General features: G+C 40.9%; 1 protein-coding gene and 1 long non-coding RNA gene across 6 annotated transcripts in view; one reads left to right on the forward strand and one right to left on the reverse strand.

Annotated features, from left to right (window-relative positions):
• LOC138764911 (NACHT, LRR and PYD domains-containing protein 3-like) overlaps positions 1-1,639 on the reverse strand; it is a 56,623-nt gene extending 54,984 nt beyond the window's left edge. For 4 of the 5 annotated variants that reach the window (XM_069941342.1, XM_069941339.1, XM_069941340.1 and 1 more), the window contains exon 1: positions 1,453-1,638. The gene's annotated coding sequence lies outside the window, so the exon portion shown is untranslated. Of the gene's footprint in view, positions 1-1,452 lie in introns of all 5 variants that reach the window. The other variant, XM_069941346.1, reaches the window with a different exon arrangement.
• Positions 1,550-19,313, forward strand: LOC138764912 (uncharacterized). Its single transcript, XR_011358361.1, has 2 exons — positions 1,550-1,822; positions 18,967-19,313. It is a non-coding gene; the product is annotated as an uncharacterized lncRNA (long non-coding RNA).
• The last annotated feature ends 361 nt before the right edge of the window (positions 19,314-19,674 follow it).

Here is a 19,674-nt window from a genome sequence, read left to right on the forward strand (position 1 = left end):
AGTTTTCTCCAAAAAACACACCATAAGAGGACTAAAATTTAATAGTTGCAAAAACTCAACAGCTCCATTGAGAATTTTTCCAATCTCACATCTGCAAGTCCCAGCTGATGGGCAGAGGAAAGAATAGAGGCCAATCTTTGTAAAAAAAATTGTCATGAAACAAAATACATCAGCTGCTTTCCCCAGAACTTTAACACATAACCAGATTCTATTGAAGATTTTCAGATGATCAATAAATTGATCATTTCTTTATAAGGTTTAATTAGTGGCACATTCAATTTAACATGTAGTTCAGTTTCCTCCCCTGTCCAAATATTAGCTGTTGCTAATTAACATCATTCCACATTAGACTGTTTACAATATAAATTGGGAAAAATATTGATATGAGCTAAAACAAATGATGCCACTAAAAGACACTTTTATGTCTTACCATTGGAACCGATACCAAGTTTGCATGCAGAGGAACAAATTTGAAAGGTCAGAGTCAAGTTTTCTACCATATGACCAGGAAAATTTTAAGTATGTACAAAATTTATTTCAAACACTGCAGTAAAATTATTGTAAAAACTTATTAGCCTCATTAGGGTAAGAGTAATTCACATTCTGTCAAGCTCCAGCTTAAGTAGATCACCTGGCAGGTCTTTGCCTGAATCACTGCTGGATCCCTTGTTGTAGTCATATATTAATAATTTGAATGAGTGTGAAAATGGCACATTATGCAATTTTGCAGACAATACCAAAATGGGTGGAGTGGTCAACAGCAAGGTAGGTTGTTTAAGGTCACAACACAAAGTGGGCAATGGAATTATATTCAGACAAGGGCAAAGTGATGAGAACGTTAAACCAGGGTAGGTCATACACACCATAAGACAGGGCAGGAGGTAGTATTTGTAGAAGAAAGAGAGGTAGGGTCCCAAGTACATAGTTCCCTGAATGCTGGAACACAGGTAGACAAAGCAATGAAGGCAAATAACTTGGTCATCAGAAAGGGCTCTCCAGTGAGGCATCATGTGACAGCTGGTCTAGACATTGGTGAGATGGAACAATATGCAATTCCAGTTCCCATATTATGGAAGGATTTGATGATGTGAGACCAGGTAAAGAAAATATTCACAAAAGTGTTGCCAGGACTGGAGGGCTTGTTAGAACAGGATGCTTTCCCTGCAGCAAAGGAGGCAGAGGTGTGATCTTAACAGGCCTTTACAAATCGAGGGAAGTAGCACAAATAAGATGGACGATCACAATGTTTTCCACAGAGTAGAAGGCCAAAAACAAGCGAACACAGATTCAAAGCGAGCCGTTAAATGTTTAAAGGGATTATACTTGGTGATGGGATGCGGAAGAAGCTGCCAGAGGATGAGGTAGAGAAGGGAACGTTCAAAAACATTTCGACAGGCCCACGGGTAGGAAAGGTTTCGAGGGGATCTGGGCCAAATGAGTTTAAGGAGGTACCTTGGTCTGTAGAGAGAAATTAGGCCGAGGGGCTTTTTTCGGTTCTGGACGACTCCATGACGTGCGCCCATCGCGCCTCAGTCACCACACACACGCCTGAGCGACACTAAACAACTGTCCGACCATCGCGCGCCCTCCCTCAGGGCTCGGGTTCGGCCGGGCGGGCGCGCGCGCGCGCGCGCGACCCGTCAATAACTCGATGGCACTTCCGCTTCCCACTGCGAACGCAGTTCAAAGACGCGCATGCGTAACGGAGGCAGCTTCCCATCACGGTTTGAAGAAGGCGCGTCTCTTCGCGATGCCGGACGGTCTACGGACCGAAGAGGAGAACGAGGCAGCTATCGGGGAGATGCGGCTCGGTTTGAATGAGGTGAGTAAAACACGGAAGGCTGGAGATGTCAGAATCCCGAGAAATGCTGGAGGAACGAAGCTGAATCCCATGACTTATTACCAACGTTTCGGGCCCGAGAGAGTCCTCAAGACCCAGGCATGGAGATCCATCACTTTATTATTTGCTGTCTCGGGCCAATTTCATTCTGTTAAGGGCGCTTAGTTCTGCAGTGCAGTGGTGTGTTGTACTGATGGCGGGCTCCGCCCTCATCTCCCCTGGTTTCCTGCCTGAACCCTCTGAAGACCCTACCCTCGGTTCTAAGATTATAAAAGCTCTCCAGTCGTGAGAGCTTTTACTCACGTTCTAACTTTATTAGCATTCCCCAGAAGATGGAAGCGCTGCTCAAGCCAGGTCTGCTGCTGATTGACCCTTTGTCCCCCGACGTGGCTACTGAGTAGATTGCTTCCAGGGCTACCTGCCGTGACCAGAGGGCTGAACTCAGGAGGTCTGCACACATTTTGAGGGGAGGAAGGAAAGGGTATGCAGTCATCAGGGACTGCACTGCATATGATGCTGCCATCGAGGCTTTGAAGGCTTTGTACCGGAAAATGCAAAAAGAGGTCCTAGTGAGACACTGATTCATTCTACGTTGCCAAAGGCCAGGGCAGACCATCGATGATGACCCGCTGGATCTGTGGAGGTACGAAATGGCTACGGGCCCTGTTCGTAACAGATCTGGGACACTAGTTGCGGGGGTCCGCTCGAGGGACATGAGGCAGTAACTGATTGAGTCAGGTAAGAAGGACCTGGCTAGCCACGTTGAAGTGGCCCAGTCAGTGCAACAGGCCAAACACGAGAATGATAACCTCAAAGCGAGTGAGCTCGCTCACCCAGGTGACCCCTTCCAAGGACCGGCTGCTACTGCTACCCCAGCCCTAACAGCTGTTCCTTCCTGTGCTAGGGAGCGCTCACAAGCTAGGAAGTTATTTTCCGGCACCAAGGGCTAGCATCCCTGATCTCATTGCCTGGCTCAAGACTCAGTTTGCTCCATCTGTGGCAAGAAAGTGCATTGGGTGAGGGTTTGCCATGCGAGGGGAAGCTCGAGGAAGTCCATGACGTGCACCACTCTTAGATTCGATTCCAGCCCCAAGCCATCTGCCCCGAATTTGCCTGAACCCAGTTGCTGCACTATATGCCGAAGGAGGGTGGATTTGAGAAAATGTTGCAAAAAAGGCTCAGTGGCCATCTTGCTGCGACTCAAATTCAAATTCCGCGCCAACATTGTCAGAGGAAGGAGGGCAGCCATCTTGCTGCACCACAAGGTTGACGCTGTCATGATAATGAATATGTATGAGATGTACCGGAAGTCAGGTGGTATGAGAGAGAGATAAGAGCACAAGCAAGAGAACAAAGGAAACGGGAGAAGAAAGCCACAGAGAAGTTTACCTGATAAAACTTGTGTTTAATGTTTCATTAACTTCACATTTCGGGCCACAAATGTGACATTGGCGACGAGGATGAAAGAAGCTTGAAGAAAATTAAAGACTAAACAAGATTACAGAGGATTACAGACGACTTCAAGGTGATAAGAAATTTCTCTGTGACTCAGTACTTTTGGGGCTGGAATATTTCATCATGGCCAGACAATTGCTCAGTACGTGACAAGACTACGCCAGCTAGGTGTTGGATGCAATTACATGCCAGCTGATTTGGACAACCAATTACTGGATCAAGTCGTACAGCACTGCAGATCAGATAAACTCAGAAGACGTCTACTGGAAAGAGGGAGTGAGTTGGAACTCACCGATGCTTTAACCATTGCTGCTGCATTAGAGGCTGTTGAAGGGCAATTTCATACCATGACCCTGAAAGACAACTCAAGCCAGCAAATTAAGAGGCTCTCACATCGCCATAATCAGCCAAGATATATGCCGACACAGGACGTGGAGTGTTATCGATGTGGAAACCGAGGTCACTTTGGAAAAGACCCATATTGCCCGGCCAAAGGCAAAGTTTGCAGAAAGTGTGGAGGTAAGGACCACTTTGCAAAGAAGTGCAAAAGCAAGTCCAATGCAGACCAGAAGAGGAAGAGTACAACTTCCAAAGGCAAAGCCTGGGGGAAAGGAAAGTATCCTGGAAAGAAAGATACCATTTGCCAGATAGACGGTGACGATGATGATACCCAGGAGGAACAGAGTTGTTACCAACTTACGTTGAATGAAGTACGTCATGAGAAGGTCGCAGTGATCATTGGTGGAGTGTCAGTTCAGGTCACTGTAGACTCAGGCAGTGACAGTAATGTGATTGATCGACATTTATGGGAGAAGTTGAAAAGGAAAAAGATCATCTGTACCTCAAAGAAGTGTTCCAAGAAACTATATCCATTCACAGCAACTAAGCCATTGCAGACCATTGGATGTTTTACTGCAACTGTTGAAGCTGGAGATAAGTACACCGAAGCAGAGTTTATGGTCATAGAAGAGAGGGGAGAACCATTGCTGAGTAGAAGCAAGACCTGGCAATACTTCATATTGGAGCTTGTGTCAATTCAATTCAGTCATACGAGGATATGAAGCAAGAATTCCCCGCAGTCTTCCAAGGAGTAGGAAAGCTGAAAGGTCGACAATTGAAGCTAGTAGTAGATGAAACGGTCAAACCCAAGGCACAACCAATGCGCCGAACTCCATTTGGACTTCGTGGGAAAGTCGAAGCCAAAATTAAAGAATTGATCGAACAAGACATTATTGAACCGGTGGAACATTCAACACAATGGGTCAGTCCCGTAGTGATTGTGCCCAAACCAAAGGGTGAGATAAGACTATGTGTTGACATGAGAATAGCCAATGAAGCTATAATTAGAGAACGACACCCTATACCAACAGTGGAGGAAATAACTACCAGTAAGATATTCTCAAAAATTGATCTGAAATGGGGCTATCATCAATTAGAGCTGGATCCGGGTTCCCGAGATGTAACTACATTTGTGACTCACTGTGGATTGTATCGTTACAAAAGACTATCATTTGGAATTAATGCAGCTTCGGAGATCTACCAGTATGAAATCCATCGAGTGATTCAAGGCATTCCTGGAGTTGCCAACATTTCTGATGACATTATAGTCCATGCACCAACGAAGGAAGAGCATGATAAACGGTTGAGGCGTGTACTATCTAGACTACAGGAGGCAGGCCTTACCGTGAATGGAAACAAGTGCCAGTTTAGTGTGTCAGAAATGGACTTCATGGGACACAGACTTACACGGGAAGGACTAAACCCTGCAGAGGCCAAGGTGAAAGCTATTGCAGAGGCACGTGCACCTCAGAACGCAACAGAGGTGAGGAGTTTCCTGGGATTGGTCAATTTTTGTGCAAAGTTCATTCCTAATTTCGCTACAGTGGCAGAACCACTAAGGAAACTAACCAGGAAAGGAGTACTATTTCATTTTGGATCTGAGCAGAAGAAAGCATTCACAGCGCTGAAGCAAAGCCTGACAGATGCAAAAACTCTTGGATATTACGATCCGGCGGCATCAACCAAAGTCATAGCGGATGCCAGCCCAGTTGGTTTAGGAGCAGTGTTGGTCCAGATGCATGATGGAGGACCAAGAATCATTGCCTATGCCAGCAGATTGTTATCAGATGTGGAAAGAAGATACTCTCAGACAGAGAAAGAAGCACTCGGACTTGTATGGGCCTGTGAGAGGTTCCATACATATTTATACGGCATTGAATTTGAACTCATCACAGATCATAAGCCATTAGAGGTGATCTAAGCACCTAGATCAAAATCATGTGCCAGAATAAAGAGATGGGTACTCAGACTACAACCCTACAAATATAAAGTAATCCACATTGCAGGGAAAGCAAACATTGCTGATCCGCTGTCCAGATTGGTGAAGGATGGTGGTCCACAATCCAAGTCAGAATTGGGAACAGAAACAGAGAGCTTTGTACGCTTCGTAGCTATTCAGTCGACTCCGAAAGCTGTGACTACGAAGGAAGTCGAAAGAGAATCCGAACGTGATCCAGAACTCATGGAAGTAAGAGAATGTGTACAGCGTGGACTATGGGACAAGTGTACTCACAAGGCTTACATTCACATTAGAGACGAACTTTGTTGCATCGGACAGTATGTATTAAGAGGTTGCAGATTGGTGATTCCGCAAAGATTGAGACCGAAGATCGTATCCTTAGCGCATGTACCAAGCAAAAACCTCAGGACCAAGGTATGGTGGCCAAGTTGTGATAAAGACGCAGAGAAATTTGTTAAAACTTGTCACGGATGTCAAATCACAAGTAGGAGTAATCCGCCAGAACCGATCCGGAGTACGCAACTCCCGACAGGACCATAGATCGACGTAGCTGTTGATTTTCTTGGACCTTTACCGACGGGTGAATCAATTATGGTAGTGATAGATTACTACAGCAGATACTATGAGTATGTAGTGTTGAAGTCCACAACCACTGAAAAAACAATACAAGCGTTAGCAGAGATATTCGCAAGATATGGATTACCTGTTACATTATACTCTGACAATGGTCCACAATTCATTTCAGAGACATTTGCGGAATACATGAGGACCACAGGTATCCACCATCATAAAGTAACTCCGAAATGGCCGCAAGCCAACGGAGAAGTAGAGAGACAAAATCAATCCATTGAAAAACGATTGAGGATTGCACTCGCAGAAGGACAAAATTGGCGAGAAGCATTGCTATCTTATGTGGCTGTCTATCGAGCAATGCCTCATGCAACCACTGGAAAAAGTCCTGCAGAAGCATTTTTTGGGAGAAAAATCCGCACAAAAATGCCAGAAATAAAGGAAATCCAAGACGACCAGGAGATGAGGGACCATGATGCTGAAAAGAAAGGTGCAGCAAATCTGTACACAGATTCGAAACGTGGAGCCAAGTACTCAGACATCATGCCAGGAGATAATGTTCTAGTGAGGCATGAAACTGGTGGTAAGCTAGACACACCTTATTACCATCAACCCTATACTGTCGTATCCAGAAGTGGCAGTATGGTGACAATCAAGTCTCCGACTGGAGTCATGTATAAGAGAAATGTCTCAGGTGTAAAAAGGTACCAGTCCAGAGATACATCAAGCGAAGAGGTTGAAAGGCCAATACGAGATGCTGAAACTGAGAGACCTGATGATGTTCCAGAGGCAGCACTCCTGATGAAGTGACTAGAGCGCCAGAAACACCCAAAGCTGTGGCGAGCAGTATTTCCGACGCTGAGAGTGAACAACCGAGAAGCGACGACAATATCGCAGGCGGGCCGAAACGAAACCGGAAAGTGCCCAAACAATACGAAGACTTTGTGCCATAATTTTAATAAGAACTTTGAGACAGTATTTAATCTTATATCATAAAGTGCATGTATGAATGTTGTAGGAAGTAAATTTTATGTAGTTGAGTTATAATATTACCATTAGTTACGATGTTTGTATGTTTCCGAGGGATATTGGTAAGTGAAGGTAAAGTTTATTTCTGATTAAAGGAGGGATGTCATGATAATGAATATGTATGAGATGTACCGGAAGTCACGTGGTATGAGAGAGAGATAAGAGCACAAGCAAGAGAACAAAGGAAACTGGAGAAGAATGGCACAGAGAAGTTTACCTGATAAAACTTGTGTTTAATGTTTCATTAACTTCACATTTCGGTCCACAAATGTGACAGACGCCATCTCACCCACGGGCAACCCTGGACAGTGGGGGCCACTCAAGTGAGGAGAACAGCGTCTCCAGAGTCCTTGCCTCAGTGGTTCTAGATCAGGACGGCCTCACCACCTTAGCAACTCCATAGTGACTGTTAATGTAAATAAACACTCCACTAAATACCTATACTGAAAAGGTTCATAGACTCTCAGACTGTAGAAGAATACAACCTAAAGATGTATCCTTCCAATTAATGTATATTTCTTGCATCTCATTTGCACTCTACTCATATTCAAGAACATTGCATAGTACATTTGCCTTTTGTGGGGGGAGGGATTTTGTAAAATACGCCTGTATGAACTTAATGAATTGTGTGCTCTGGTGTTGTTGGGTCTAGACTTCCTGTGTCACCTTAAAAGTGTGTCCTTGAAGTATTCTGGTCCCCTCCCCCATAACAGTTTGGAATGGAGGGCCCTTAAAATCAGAACCCACATGCAATTGAATATTGATGCCCCCACCTCTCTTCCCAAATCTGTCCCCAGATGGCAAACCTATTGCTACCAAGAGCAAAAGGTACAGCACAGCAGACTGAGACTTCATAAAGTCTGAGATACAATGTCTACTCAATAAAGGTATCAACGAATCTAGCACTAGCCCTTGGAGAGAGCAAGTGGTAGTAGTAAAAGGGGAAAACAAGTCCAGGCTAGTAACTGACTATAGCCAAACTATTTATTGGTACATATTCCTGGACACTTACCCCTCCCTTGGATTGCAGACGTGGTGAATGATATTGCGCAGTATTGGGTCTATTTGACCATCGACCTGAAAGCTGCTTGTCACCAGTTGCCAATCCGTTCCGAAGACCATCCAAAAATGGCATTTGAGGCTAATGATCGTCTCTATCAATTCCAGAGGATCCATTTCTGTATTTCTAATGGTTTCCATCTTTTCCAGAGGAAGATGGACAGAATGGTAGATGAGTATGGGTTGAAGGCTACCTTCCCCTACCTCGATAACTTCACCATTGTGGCCATACACTGGAGGACCATGACACCAACTTTCAGAGTTTTCTCCATGCAGCAAAAGCCCTGAACCTCACTCACAATTCTAGCATCTGTGTGTTCTGGACTAAATGTCTGGCTATCCTTGGATACATGATGGAGAATGGCATAACTGCCCCCGACTCCGATAAGATGTGCCCCCTTAGAACTCCCCGTTCCCAGGACCATGAAGGCTTTGAGGACACCACTCATTTTGGGGCAGCTATGTCTACTGCTAGTAGAACAGAAGTCTCCATTTGGGATATCATCCGTCAGGCAGGATGGTCAAATGAAAGAACTTTTAGCAGGTTTTACAATAAACCTTTGAGGATGGAGGGGCAAAATTTAATTGCAGCAATTTTGCAGGCTGCCGATTGAATTGTGACTCTTTCTGGAGGTCCATTGATTTACCCTGTGGTCTTTCAAACCATGTGAAAAAGAGACCACTAAGCTTTGAAATCTCATTAGCGAGCCAATAAACATTATGAAAAATAGAGCATTAAACAAGAACTTATCAGTTCGAAGTTTGATGATTATTATTTGAGTAATGGGAGTGATGAGATAATATGCCTTCCTGTAATTACTTTGAACATTGTTCAGGTAGTTTCTAGTGAATCATGTATGCCTCACAATAAAACGCTCTTTTGAAAGAATTATACCAGTGGATGTCTTTTTCAAGATTCAGAGATTGGCTGCACATGTTCAGATGGGATCTCGTATTATCTCACCACTCCCATTACTCAAATAATAATCATCAAACTGAACCGGTAAGTTCTCATTTAATGTTCCATTATTTATCAAATTATTGTTATCACACTAAATCTTAGTATGTCACATCATCTGCTGTATTTTAGAGGTAGGGTTCTTTTGGGCAATAGTAGTTTGACTCCTGAATCTCTAAATATATTGTCCCTCAGGCTGAAAGCACAATGTAAAACATTTTGAATCAAACCCTTAATCTACAACAGTCTCCCCAACTGATATTAGGGAGACTGGGTCTGTGCATGGGGGGGGGATGCCAGGATGGATGGATGGATGTTTATCGAGAAAAAAAACACAATTAAAAGACTAAACAGAATCGTAAAAGATTGTTTACCGTCACCATTTATTTCTCACTTATTATGTGCTATATCTCGGATTTTTCTGATGTACTTTTTGCTTTGTGATGTGTCCTTACAGTTCCACAATTCTGCTTGAAGGGCTTAAGCCTGAAATGTTGGGTGTGTATCTTTGCTGTATAAAGTACACTGTTGGACCTGCTGAGTTTCTCCAGCAGTGTGTTTATGCTTCAATTTCAGTGGATGCAGACCTTCGTGTTTTACTTTTGCTTAATTAGTGTTCTTTTTAAAAATATGTTATTTATAGTTTTAAAAACTGAACTCAACAGTTTACACACGTTACTCACAGCTTTACAAATTTGTATCAATTACAACTTATCCTAATCCCATCTATGCAAAGCCTAACACTCCTTTCCCTTTCTCCCTCCCCCCCACCACCACATTCCTTTGACCTCAAACACTTAACAATTGGACAACTGAAGAGCAAAAAAAACCACTTAGTACATTAAAACGTTCAAATGGGATTAAATAATATCCCGGAGTTATGAGTGTAGCTTGGCCCAGCGGCCAGAGATTCGTCTGATTTTTACTTTGTTTTCCTGTATTTCCTTGGCTGGACTGAGGCGGATCCTCATTGGCCCCCCCCCCCCCCCCACCCCAGTGATTGGGGAGGAATTTGAGTGAGCCAGGCCCCTTGGCAAAGTTGTCTCTTTTCACAGCCGTGCTCCAATATTCCTCAAATGTGGCTGCCAAATTTTTTGGAAGGTGCAGTACCTTCCCCTCAAGTTATAGGTGACTTTCTCCAGGGGAACACAGGCTTGCATCTCCCTGCTCCATTGCTCAGGCAAGCATTGGATTTCCAGATAACTGCTATGCATTTCCTGGCCATCTCCAAGGCAATCATTACGAATTGAATTTCGAATTTGGACAGCTTCATTTTAACTCTTACCCAGCAGGAACAACTCGGGGTCCTGTGGGAAATTTTTTAAATATAATTTTTTATTTTTCACACTGTGAACCATATCAACCAAAATATATACAAATGTTTCTCATTAAATATACACAGTGACATTTTCTCCCTTTATTCCCCCCTTCCCACCCCACTCCAAAACCAATAAATATTCAACATATACAATACAATAAAACCATAAAACAATGTCTTCACACAATGAAAAATAAACAAGAAAAATGTGTCATCTACTTTGACACATGAATCAAGTTGTTTTGTCTTATCATTTTAGGGGGTGGAGGTCTGAGGCAAGCCCTCTTTGTTATGTTCCATGTATGGTTCCCAATTTTGTTCAAATAATATGACTTTATTTATTAAATTATGTTTTTTTTTCCAGTGGAATACATTTATTTATTTCCATGTACCATTGGTGTATTCTCAGGCTCGCTGCCATTTTCCAAGTTGACATTAAACATTTTTTTGCTACTGTGAAGGCTATCATAATAAATCTTTTTTGCACTTTATCCAATTTGAGGCCTAATTCCTGACTACTTGTGTTACTTAAAAGAAAGATCTCTGGATTTTTTGGTATGTTTTTTTTTGTGATTTTATTTAATATGTGATTTAGATCTTTTCACTTTTGTACATGCCCAAATTGCATGTACTGTTGTTCCCATTAGCTTTTTACAGTGAAAACATCTATCTGATATTGTTGGATCCCATTCTTTTATCTTTGAGGTGTGATAATATAACCTGTGTAACCAATTATACTGTATCTTGTGTAACCTTGTATTTGTTGTATTCTTCATAGTTCCAGAACATAACTTCTCATGCTTCATTTTTTATCTTTGTTTAAATCTTTTTCCCACTTTTGTTTAGTTTATAGTTTATTTCATCATTTTCCTTATCTTGCAGCTTAATGTACATGTTCGTTATAAATCTTTTAATTATTATTGTGTCTGTAATCACATATTCAAAGCTGCTTCCTTCTGGTAATCTCAATCTGTTTCCCAATTTATCTTTTAAATAAGTTTTCAGTTGATGATATGCAAACATTGTACCATGAGTTATTCCATATTTGTACTTCAACTGTTCAAATGTTAATAAATTATTTCCCAACAAACAATTTTCTATTCTTTTGATTCCTTTTCTCTCCCATTCTCAAAAGGAAAGGTTATATATTGTAAAAGGGATTAGTAGGTTTTGTGTAAATAACAATTTTGGTATTTGGTAATTTGTTTTTTTTTCCTTTCTAAGTGGATCTTCTTCCATATATTAAGTAAATGATGCAAATCTGGTGAGCTATTTTATTGCACCAGCTTCTCATCCCACTTATAAAGTATATGTTCCGTTACCTTCTCCCCTATTTTATCTAGTTCTATAGTCCAGACTGGTTTTTCCCTTGTCTGGTAAAAATCTGATAAATACCTTAATTGTGCGGCTCTATAATAATTTTTAAAGTTTGATAACTGCAAACCACCTTGGTTATACCTCTCTGTTAATTTATCTAACACTACCCTCGGTTTCCCTCCTTTCCACAAGAATTTCCATATTCTCTTTAGTTCATTGAAGAATTTCACTGTTAAGGGAATTGGTAACGATTGAAATGAGTATTGTATCTCTTTTAATGTAATTTGCCCTCCCTATCAATGTTAGTAGTAATTCTTTCCAATGTTCTAAGTCTTACTGCAATTTCTTTTAAGCTAAATAATTTAGTTTTTACAAGTGGCTTAAGTTATTATCTAACCTGATACCTAGATATTGGATTGCTTGTGCTTGCCATTTAAATGGTGATTCTTTTTTAAATTCTGTATAATCCGCATTACTCATTGGCATCACTTCAGTTTTATTTGCGTTGATCTTGTACCCCGCTATTTTTCCATACTCCATTTTCTTATGTAATTCTTTTATTGATATTTCTGGTTCTGTTAGGAATACTATGATGTCATCTGCAAATAAACTGATTTTATACTCCTTCTCCTTTATTTTTATCCATTCTATTTTATTTTCTGTTCTTATCAGTTTTCCAATGGTTTTATTGCTAAGGCGAACAATGAGGGGGATAATGAACATCCCTGACTAGTTGACCTACTTGATTTCAATTGGCTTGTTTTTTTTTTTGTTTTGTTTTTTTTTCCAAACAGCTGCTTTATTTGGTCCAAATTCAGGACATGAGATTCAATTCCTGTAATTGGGTGAAACGGTTAGTGAAATGTTATTATATAACTAACGACCCAGGATCGAATCAAGTCCTGCCTGTTAAGAGTCAGTATGAACCCCCTGTAATTAATAGGTTAATTGGGCAGCACGAGGTTCATGGGCTGGAGAACCTTTAACCGTGATGTATTGATAATGTTTAAAAATATATAATCGGAGTCACTAATATTGATGGAGAGAATCTATTCCACCTCCACTTCCCACTGCCTTTTAAAAGCAAGCAACATATTAAAAGACTCACCCCTCCCCAGACACACTCCCTTTCCCCTCCTCCCCATGTGGATGATTCACCAGTGTGAGATCACCCTCCAACAGATTCCTCCCCCCTGTTATCAGACTCCTGATGATCCTCATACCTGCTGCTTTTACCTTGTACCAACTGATCTGTCCCTGTAACTACACTTCTGCACTGTGGCTTATTTGCTGGACTATGTACAGGATGTCTAGCTAGATTGCTCCAAAACAAACTTCCTCACTGCATCTTTGTACATGTGACAATAAACTTGAACCTGAAAACAAACTGCAAATTGACCACAAGACCAGGACCTGTTTGAATTTGTTGCCTCAATAACCACAAGACTCCTTTCACCCTTGCCCTGCGTGGGAGCCCCCACTCATCCGTGCGGCCGGGGGGAAACAGGGGCTGCAGCCGGACACACGCGTTGTCAGGGACCTTTCTCCCCGATTTTTTTTTTTCCCCCCCCCCCCCTCCACCCTCTCCGTGGGACAGGAGGCGCGGTCTCTGCCCTCTCACCCCTCCTCACCCGTTTACTGTGGGGGGACGAGGCACCGGCCCCTCCCGAAGGCCGCACTCACCACCGCCCCCCCCCCACCCCGGGCAACACGGGATTCAACAAAGGCCGAGTCCGCGCCCCGGGCACCGAACACTTCGGACCCTCCGGCTGCTCCGCCGGGCCGTGGCAAGTCTCACCTCCAAGCCGTGGCCAGGCCGCAGTCTCATCGATTTCAATTGGCTTGATACATATCCATTTACTGTTACCTTCGCCAATGGTCCATTATGCAATGCTTTAATTCAATTAATATATTTTTCTGATAGATTGAACCTCTGTAAAACTTTAAATAGATAGTTCTACTCTACTCTGTCAAAGGCCTTTTCTGCTTCTAAAGCAACAGCCACTGTTGGCTTCTTGTTTCCTTGAACTGCATGAATTAGATTAATAAGTTTACAGACATTATCCGCTGTTCGTCTTTTAATAAAACCAGTTTGATCTTGTTTTACTATTTTTGGTACACAATCGGCCAATCTGTTTGCCAATAATTTCACTATTAACTTATAATCTGAGTTAAGTAGAGATCTTGGTCTATATGATGCTGGTGTTAATGGATCCTTCCCCGTCTTTGGTATTACTGTAATTATTGCTGTCTTACATTAATCTGGCAAGTTTTGTGTTTCTTCTACCTGGTTCATTACTTCCAGGAGAGGAGGAATTAATAACTCTTTAAATGTTTTATAGAATTCTATGGGGAATCCATCCTCTCCTGGTGTTTTATTGTTCGGCAGCTTTTTTTAATATATCCTGTACTTCCTCTATTTCAAATGGTTTTATCAGTTCCTCTTCTTGCAATTTCGGCAGTTCAATTTTTGCTAAAACTCTTCTATTTTATCATCTTTTCCCTCGTTCTCAGTTTGGTATAATTGTTCATAAAATTTCTTAAAGTTTTCATTAATCTCTATTGGGTGAAATGTAATTTGTTTGTCCTTTTTCCTTGATGCCAATACAGTTCTTTTAGCTTATTCTATTATAAGTTGCCAGGCTAATGTTTTGTGTTTTTTCTACCAATTCGTAATACTTATGCATTATTTTCATTATGTTCTTCTCCACCTTGTTTCTTAGTAATGTTTCATGTTTTATTTTTTGTCCGCCAATTCTCTCTTTTTCGTTATATCATCCCTTTTTACTAGTTCCATTCCTGTACTTACTATCTCCCTTTCCAACTGTTCTATTTCCCAATTGTAGTCCTTTTTCATCTTAGTTACATAACTTATTTTTTGTCCTCTAATGAAGATTTTCATTGTGTCGCATAATATAAATTTGTCTTTCACTGATTCAGTGTTTATTTCAAAATGTTTTAATTTTACATTCAATAAAGTCTCTATATTCTTGCATTTTAAGTAGCATGGAGTTTAACCTCCATCTATATGTTCTTTGTGGGATGTCCTCCATTTCTATTGCTGATATTAGGGGTGAATGATCTAATAGTAGTCTAGCTTTTAACTCAGTTTTCCTACCTCTCCCTTGAATATGGGCTAACAACAAAAACATATCAATCTTTGAGTATGTTTTATGCCTACTCGAATAATATAAATATTCCTTCTCACTTGGGTGGGTGCTGCCTCCTCCATATATCCATAAGTTTCTTTTCCTGCATTGATTTAACCATAAATTTGGCTACTTTATTCTTTTTGCTTGTCTTTTGTCCAGTTTTATCCAACTTTGGATCCAAATTAAGGTTAAAATCCCCTTCTATCAATGTATTTCCTTGTGTATCTACAATCTTCAAAAAAATATCCTGCATAAACTTTTGATCCTCCTCATTAGGTGCATATATATTGAACAAATTCCAAAATTCTGAGTATATCTGACACTTTATCATTACATACCTCCCTGCTGGATCTATTATTTCCTCCTCTATTTTGATTGGTACATTTTTATTAATTAATATAGCTACATCTCTGCCGCTATGTGTCCTACCCAGTCTCTCTTTAATTTGTTATGTTCCACTTCAGTTAGATGCATTTCCTGCACAAATGCTATATCTATTTTTTCTTTTTTTAGTAAATTTAATAGCCTCTTCCTTTTAATTTGTTTATGCATTCCATTAATGTTTATAGTCATATAGTTCAACGAGCTGTCTTGTATCTTGTTTACATCTAATTTCTCCTTCCTCACCACCTCCATCCCCCTTTTCCCCATTTTCATCTGTTTTCTCTCTTTAAACTCAATGCATGACAACACATTTAAAACATAAATACTCCAATAATTCCTACACCCAATATTACCTTAACCCCAAATGGCCCCCTTCTCTGAGTTGCCCCTTAACCCTTGCCGGGCAACCACAACTCCTCTTTCCATTTGGATTATGATCTTGCTCGCAAGTGTCAACTGATTTCGCAGTGACAGTTATTCTCTTCCCCCCCAACCCCACCCCAGAGAACACTTTTTTTTACACATATAAAAAGCTCTCCCTTTTTTTGTATCCCCTTACTTCCTTCCTTCCCTTCTCTTTTCCCTCTTTAATTCTTTACATATACATTTTATCGCCGTTCTTCATTCTTATTACATCTCTTCATCTCTCCTTCTGTCCTGCAAACGCTCTGCAAATTCTTGTGCCTCCTCCGGATCTGAGAACAGCCTGTTTTGCACCCCGGGTATAAGTATTTTAAGCACCGCTAGATATCTTAACAAACACTGTTGGGACTAACTCTGCCCTGGGGCATTGGCAAGTGAACTGGCGTGGACTTGACGGGCCGACAAGGCCTGTTTCCACACCGTAAACAGTTATATGGTTATATGAATTTATAATCTTTTTTCCATAAAATCATTTTTGCTGTATTAAACTCCTTCCACTTCTTTAAGAGTTCAAAACTTATGTTTGGGTAAAAATAATATTTTTTGACCCTTGTATTCCAATGGCTTATTATCTTCTCTAATTTTATTCCTTGCCCGCTCCAGTATATTTTCTCTTGTTGTATATCTAAAAAAATTTACTAAGATGGATCTAGATTTTTGATGTGTCTGCAGTTTCGGAGCTAGTGCTCTGTGTGCCCTTTCTATTTGCATTTCTTCCTGCATTTCTGTTGTTCCCAGGACCTGTGAGATCCATTCTTTTATAAATTCCTTCGTATCTGTGCCTTCTTCATCTTCCTTCAGGACCACTATTTTTATGTTGTTTCGTCTACTATAATTTTCCTACATATCAATTTTCTGAGATAACAACTCTTGTCTCTTTAATTGGTCACTTTCTTCCAATTTTCCTCTTGTTGTTTACTTCCATTTCTACAGCCATTTCTCGTTCTTCCACATTTTCTACTCTTCCCTATTTCTGTCATGACTAGTTCTAATCTTTGCATTTTATCTTCTGTTCCTTTCATTTTTCTTTTAATTGAACTAAATTCTAATGACAACCATTCTTTTAATGATCTCGTTTGTTCTTCAAAAAAGCTTTATCTATATTCTGTCCATCTGTTTTACCTTCTATTTCTCTGTGAAGATCTTGGTCTTCTTCTTCTGTGTCTGTACCTGTGTTTGTCTTTTTCTTCTCTTTGTATTGTATCTCTTCTGATTTTCCTGATGAGTTGCTTGTATCACTTTGTTGGGCCTCTTCTTGCTGGGCCTCCTGCTGCTGCTCCTCTTGCCGTTCACCCTGTTGACTTTTTTTCTCACCTGGTACCTCACTCCCTCTCCTGCCGCCTCCCTCATCTTCCAGCTGAGAGCCCTGGTGTCGGGCGTCTGTCAGCTGGTCGCCGTGTTGTTGCCTACTCGTCGGCTGAGCCTCCCCTCCCGTTGGTGTTCTTTTACCTTTGATTGCGCAGTTTTGTTTGGCTCAGAGAGCCATTTTTGCAGTCCACTGGTCTGGGGATTGCGACTCCGCAGGGCCAGCACCAATCTTGGAGAACGGACGTTCTTCGCCACCATGACTGCCTGTTCCTTTGTGCAGGTACGGTCTTCTTTCTTTTCCAGTGACTTTTTTTCTCGTTTTTACTTTTTCCTTCTTAGGTGCCATCTTCTTTCTCTTCTCTGCAATTTTATCTTCTACTTCTTGTATTTTATAATTGTTGAACTTTCTCTTTTCTGACTTTTTTTCTTTTTTATGGAGAGGGCTTGTTTTACCCTACTGACTTCTACTCCATCACGTGACTCCACAGGGTCCTGTGGGAGTTCTTTACCTATAATTTTCCCTGAGACTTTGCCTAGTTCTGTCCAGAAGGACCTCACCTTCGTACATGTCCAGGTTGCTTGCACAAAAGTTCCTATCTATCTCAATGCCACACCTAAAGCAATGATGTGACTAATTAGTGTTACCTGAATGAAACTGAGCTGGGCTGTTTTTTTTTAAACTGTGCCAAGATGTGCAACTTCAGATGTTTCATTTCTCCAGCTGATATCTTATTTTGGGATGTTTGATGGATATTTGACATTTAATGTGGCTGAAATTAAGCATCTGCTGTGATATTTGAATTCTGAGTTGCTGAATTATTTTGAGTTACATCGTCATTTGGATGTGCTGCAGCTATGTAAGGTGCTCTATGATTCGATGGCTCTGGCATATGTTCCACTACATCATCAATAGTTAATGAATAATTTTAAAAATTGTTTTTTTTTATTGATATCTGTTATTTTGAGGTGGTTCGGCAGATGTGCCATGACATATTAATTTCAATAAATATATACTGCTTTTCTCTCTGGTTTCATTGTCTTTCTGGGTGAGGGAAGTGAGGATAATTGTTTTAGCCTGATGTTCTGAATTATTGTTGGGTGACTACAAGCTGCTCTCACACTGAGATTTTTTTTCTTGGTCCCATTTGTTGCATTCGTTTTAAATATTTACTATGCTAATGCTCTAAATTGGTCGACTAAAATTTGAATCAATTTCTGATATTTAAACGTTCTTTGTAGTATTGGTTCGTAGAGCTTTACATATCAGCGATCTGGTTTTTTTTCTGTATTTTTAATTTCCAATGCAATATTGAAGTTTTTCCTTTTGCCCGTTCTACTTGGGGTTGACGTACTTTATGTTTTGAGACACTTGACAAGTGAGCTGTGGTGCTTTTGAGAGTTACTTCAGGAACGATGACGATTATTATTGATCTTAAATGGTGTGAAAATAAGCTCCGAAAAGAACGAACAAGATGCATTGACGGGCTGTCCTCGTTATACTGTTTTTCGCGACCAAAACCCTTTTTAAAATTAAGAGTTGAAAATTGAGACCGTGTTCTTAATTTTGAAGGGTTTTAACATTGAGTTAATTTGAGACATTTCATTTGTGGAAGGTGTTCAATAAGCATTATCATTTTTATGAGAGCAGCTTCATTAATTTGACCGGTTCAGTTCAACATTACACTAGATCTTTGTTTTGATAATTATAGTAATAGAATCCAATATAATAAAGCAGACAATTTGCCGCCCCACCTCCACACTGATACACAATTACGTATTTATGGTAATCCCATTCAGCAGTACTATGCCCATACCCTTTTGTCGTGGGATAATTCTCTGCAGTTCTTTCAACAGGTCCCAGAACACTGACGCTGCACGTTCGAATCTTTCGCTTAGAGGTGATGGAACTTTCTCCTTCATGGTTTCTGTATCATCCTCTCGCAGCTACTATTACACCATTGAACAAATGAAATGATTGGATATTTCACCGCATCCCAGAGTTGATCTCTGAACTTAGATTGAGTCACCACTTAGACGAATGTGTTTATGCAACAGTTTAAATTCAGGAGTAAAGTTCCAGCTTGACGGAATATATTCTCGGATTCGTTAAAATCACTACGATCTTTTCCTGTAATTGTATAATAGATGAAATAAAGGACATATACCATCCACAATGGTATGAAGCTCCCGGATAAGGCAAAGAGCAAAATGATAAACTTTTTTCTGCTTTCCATCTCCGGGTCATTGCGATTATCTGTATTTCCTTTTCTCTTTAGCTCTTCGCGCACTCGGCTGGCCACTATAATGTGTCTGACTGTCAGTGCGTTGAATAATAATATTAAGGCAAATGGGAGTAAAGGCATTAAAACGGTATCAAACCAATCAAATCCCACCCACCCCAGCTCAGAATAATAACCTGGCTTATTGTAACAGCCCCACGGAAACGTTATTGATGATTGTCCAAGATTTCAGTGTAAAATACCAGGGAATGTTTTTTACGAAGAGGAGACATCCTGTGGTCCCAAGTACGACAATCGCCGTTCTCTCTGTGCAATACTTCAC

The sequence above is a fragment of the Narcine bancroftii genome, chromosome 5, assembly GCF_036971445.1.
Source record: "Narcine bancroftii isolate sNarBan1 chromosome 5, sNarBan1.hap1, whole genome shotgun sequence".
Taxonomy (NCBI): domain Eukaryota; kingdom Metazoa; phylum Chordata; class Chondrichthyes; order Torpediniformes; family Narcinidae; genus Narcine; species Narcine bancroftii.